This window comes from Stegostoma tigrinum, unplaced genomic scaffold, assembly GCF_030684315.1.
Source record: "Stegostoma tigrinum isolate sSteTig4 unplaced genomic scaffold, sSteTig4.hap1 scaffold_298, whole genome shotgun sequence".
NCBI lineage: Eukaryota > Metazoa > Chordata > Chondrichthyes > Orectolobiformes > Stegostomatidae > Stegostoma > Stegostoma tigrinum.
In genome coordinates, this window is record NW_026728226.1 from 80001 (window position 1) to 85000 (window position 5000).

The window sequence follows — 5000 nt, forward strand, 5'->3', positions numbered from 1 at the left end:
TGAGTAACCAACGGGAGAAATGAGTAACCAACGGGAGAAGTCAGTAACCAACGGGAGAAATCAGTAACCAAAGGGAGAAGTCAGTAACCAACGGGAGAAATCAGTAACCAACAAGAGAAATGAGTAACCAACGGGAGAAATCAGTAACCAAAGGGAGAAGTCAGTAACCAACGGGAGAAATCAGTAACCAAGCTTATTTTTGGTTGGTTACTGACTTCTCCGTTCAACTTGGAGCTGCCCTTGTGCACGATCAAGGAGGGGTATTATCCGCCACGGGGGCTTAATTTTCGCCTAAGGGGAGCGATTTGGAGGCCGTGGCCGGGTGAGGCGCGCCTCTCGAAGGGGAGGGATTTGAATTTCGGCTGCATTGAGGGTAGCTGCCCGCTGTTGTGGGTTTTTGGAGCCTGAGCCCGTTCAACTTGGAGCTGCCCTTGTGCACGATCAAGGAGGGGTATTATCGGCCACGGGGGCTTAATTTTCGCCTAAGGGGAGCGATTTGGAGGCCGTGGCCGGGTGAGGCGCGCCTCTCGAAGGGGAGGGATTTGAATTTCGGCTGCATTGAGGGTAGCTGCCCCGCTGTGGTGGTTTTTCGGAGCCTGAGCCCGAGCGGGGCGTCGGTTCCCGAGGTGGGCAGGAGTCGCTGTGCCCGTGAGGCTGCCTGGCCGAGTCGGAGTGCTGTGGGACGGCGGGGAGCGGGTTTTCCCGGGCGAGGGGGCGATCCCGAGGAAGGGGAGCGATTTGGAGGCCGTGGCCGGGTGAGGCGCGCCTTTCGGAGGGGAGGAATTTGAATTTCGGCTGCATTGAGGGTAGCTGCCCGCTGTTGTGGGTTTTTGGAGCCTGAGCCCGAGCGGGGCGTCGGTTCCCGAGGTGGGCAGGAGTCGCTGTGCCCGTGAGGCTGCCTGGCCGAGTCGGAGTGCTGTGGGACGGCGGGGAGCGGGTTTTCCCGGGCGAGGGGCCGATCCCGAGGAAGGGGAGCAGTTCCGAGGCCGTGGCCGGGTGAGGCGCGCCTTTCGGAGGGGAGGAGTTTGAATTTCGGCTGCATTGAGGGTAGCTGCCCCGCTGTGGTGGTTTTTCGGAGCCTGAGCCCGAGCGGGGCGTCGGTTCCCGAGGTGGGCAGGAGTCGCTGTGCCCGTGAGGCTGCCTGGCCGAGTCGGAGTGCTGTGGGACGGCGGGGAGCGGTTTTTCCCGGGCGAGGGGGCGACCCCGAGGAACTCGGCCGGCGGGGAGGCGTTCCGGCCCGGGCGAGGGGCGCGGACCCGACCGGAGACGTCCAAAACCTTGAAAGGGGTAAGCGGGAAAAGGTCAGCAAAGTGCCCGAAGCAGTAAGGCGAAAAAGCCGTCGGAACCTCCGAAAATGAGTAAAAGCCCGGAAGGAGTAAGGTGGAGAAGTCAGCAAAGTGCCCGAAATGTCCGAAGCAGTAAGGCGAAAAAGCCGTCGGAACCTCCGAAAATGAGTAAAAGCCCGGAAGGAGTAAGCGGGAAAAGTCAGCCAAGTGCCCGAAATGTCCGAAGCAGTAAGGCGAAAAAGCCGTCAGAACCTCCGAAAATGAGTAAAAGCCCGGAAGGAGTAAGCGGGAAAAGTCAGCCAAGTGCCCGAAATGTCCGAAGCAGTAAGGCGAAAAAGCCGTCAGAACCTCCGAAAATGAGTAAAAGCCCGGAAGGAGTAAGCGGGAAAAGTCAGCCAAGTGCCCGAAATGTCCGAAGCAGTAAGGCGAAAAAGCCGTCAGAACCTCCGAAAATGTCCAAAAGCGTGAAATCAGTAACCAGGAAAATGCTTAAAAATGGCCAAAAGTGTGAAATCAGTAAGCAGGAAAAGTCGGGAAAATGCATAAAAATGGCCAAAAGTGTGAAATCAGTAAGCAGGAAAAGTCGGGAAAATGCATAAAAATGGCCAAAAGTGTGAAATCAGTAAGCAGGAAAAGTCGGGAAAAGTGTCTAAAAATGCTTGGAAATCTGAGGAAAATGCCCGAAAATGAGGCCCCTCGGTCGGGAGGAGGAAGTCGAAAATCCCCGTGCCCGACGAGGGAAGTCAGTAACCAGAAGGAAAAACTTAGAAAAAAATTCTAAGTGTCAAAAAAAATTCTAAGTGTCAAAAAAAATTCTAAGTGTCAAAAAAAATTCTAAGTGTCAAAAAAAATTCTAAGTGTCAAAAAAAATTCTAAGTGTCAAAAAAAATTCTAAGTGTCAAAAAAAATTCTAAGTGTCAAAAAAAATTCTAAGTGTCAAAAAAATTCTAAGTGTCAAAAAAAATTCTAAGTGTCAAAAAAAATTCTAAGTGTCAAAAAAAATTCTAAGTGTCAAAAAGAATTCTAAGTGTCAAAAAAAATTCTAAGTGTCAAAAAAAATTCTAAGTGTCAAAAAAAATTCTAAGTGTCAAAAAAAATTCTAAGTGTCAAAAAGAATTCTAAGTGTCAAAAAAAATTCTAAGTGTCAGAAAGGGAAATGAGTAACCAAGAAGAGAAATGAGTAACCAAGAAATCAGTAACCAACAGGAGAAATGAGTAACCAAGAAGAGAAATGAGTAACCAAGAAATCAGTAACCAACAGGAGAAATGAGTAACCAACGGGAGAAATGAGTAACCAACGGGAGAAATGAGTAACCAACGGGAGAAGTCAGTAACCAACGGGAGAAATCAGTAACCAAAGGGAGAAGTCAGTAACCAACGGGAGAAATCAGTAACCAACAAGAGAAATGAGTAACCAACGGGAGAAATCAGTAACCAAAGGGAGAAGTCAGTAACCAACGGGAGAAATCAGTAACCAAGCTTATTTTTGGTTGGTTACTGACTTCTCCGTTCAACTTGGAGCTGCCCTTGTGCACGATCAAGGAGGGGTATTATCCGCCACGGGGGCTTAATTTTCGCCTAAGGGGAGCGATTTGGAGGCCGTGGCCGGGTGAGGCGCGCCTCTCGAAGGGGAGGGATTTGAATTTCGGCTGCATTGAGGGTAGCTGCCCCGCTGTGGTGGTTTTTCGGAGCCTGAGCCCGAGCGGGGCGTCGGTTCCCGAGGTGGGCAGGAGTCGCTGTGCCCGTGAGGCTGCCTGGCCGAGTCGGAGTGCTGTGGGACGGCGGGGAGCGGGTTTTCCCGGGCGAGGGGGCGATCCCGAGGAAGGGGAGCGATTTGGAGGCCGTGGCCGGGTGAGGCGCGCCTTTCGGAGGGGAGGAATTTGAATTTCGGCTGCATTGAGGGTAGCTGCCCGCTGTTGTGGGTTTTCGGAGCCTGAGCCCGAGCGGGGCGTCGGTTCCCGAGGTGGGCAGGAGTCGCTGTGCCCGTGAGGCTGCCTGGCCGAGTCGGAGTGCTGTGGGACGGCGGGGAGCGGGTTTTCCCGGGCGAGGGGCCGATCCCGAGGAAGGGGAGCAGTTCCGAGGCCGTGGCCGGGTGAGGCGCGCCTTTCGGAGGGGAGGAGTTTGAATTTCGGCTGCATTGAGGGTAGCTGCCCCGCTGTGGTGGTTTTTCGGAGCCTGAGCCCGAGCGGGGCGTCGGTTCCCGAGGTGGGCAGGAGTCGCTGTGCCCGTGAGGCTGCCTGGCCGAGTCGGAGTGCTGTGGGACGGCGGGGAGCGGTTTTTCCCGGGCGAGGGGGCGACCCCGAGGAACTCGGCCGGCGGGGAGGCGTTCCGGCCCGGGCGAGGGGCGCGGACCCGACCGGAGACGTCCAAAACCTTGAAAGGGGTAAGCGGGAAAAGGTCAGCAAAGTGCCCGAAGCAGTAAGGCGAAAAAGCCGTCGGAACCTCCGAAAATGAGTAAAAGCCCGGAAGGAGTAAGGTGGAGAAGTCAGCAAAGTGCCCGAAATGTCCGAAGCAGTAAGGCGAAAAAGCCGTCGGAACCTCCGAAAATGAGTAAAAGCCCGGAAGGAGTAAGCGGGAAAAGTCAGCCAAGTGCCCGAAATGTCCGAAGCAGTAAGGCGAAAAAGCCGTCAGAACCTCCGAAAATGAGTAAAAGCCCGGAAGGAGTAAGCGGGAAAAGTCAGCCAAGTGCCCGAAATGTCCGAAGCAGTAAGGCGAAAAAGCCGTCAGAACCTCCGAAAATGAGTAAAAGCCCGGAAGGAGTAAGCGGGAAAAGTCAGCCAAGTGCCCGAAATGTCCGAAGCAGTAAGGCGAAAAAGCCGTCAGAACCTCCGAAAATGAGTAAAAGCCCGGAAGGAGTAAGCGGGAAAAGTCAGCCAAGTGCCCGAAATGTCCGAAGCAGTAAGGCGAAAAAGCCGTCAGAACCTCCGAAAATGTCCAAAAGCGTGAAATCAGTAACCAGGAAAATGCTTAAAAATGGCCAAAAGTGTGAAATCAGTAAGCAGGAAAAGTCGGGAAAATGCATAAAAATGGCCAAAAGTGTGAAATCAGTAAGCAGGAAAAGTCGGGAAAATGCATAAAAATGGCCAAAAGTGTGAAATCAGTAAGCAGGAAAAGTCGGGAAAAGTGTCTAAAAATGCTTGGAAATCTGAGGAAAATGCCCGAAAATGAGGCCCCTCGGTCGGGAGGAGGAAGTCGAAAATCCCCGTGCCCGACGAGGGAAGTCAGTAACCAGAAGGAAAAACTTAGAAAAAAATTCTAAGTGTCAAAAAAAATTCTAAGTGTCAAAAAAATTCTAAGTGTCAAAAAAAATTCTAAGTGTCAAAAAAAATTCTAAGTGTCAAAAAAAATTCTAAGTGTCAAAAAAATTCTAAGTGTCAAAAAAAATTCTAAGTGTCAAAAAAAATTCTAAGTGTCAAAAAAAATTCTAAGTGTCAAAAAAAATTCTAAGTGTCAAAAAAATTCTAAGTGTCAAAAAAATTCTAAGTGTCAAAAAAAATTCTAAGTGTCAAAAAAAATTCTAAGTGTCAAAAAAAATTCTAAGTGTCAAAAAAAATTCTAAGTGTCAAAAAAATTCTAAGTGTCAAAAAAAATTCTAAGTGTCAAAAAAAATTCTAAGTGTCAGCGGAGGAAAGTCGGTGGGGAAGGGGAAAAATCCGAAAATCCACGCCGGGTTGGAGTTCCAGGGCCCCGCTGGAGGGGTGGGAATTCGCCCCG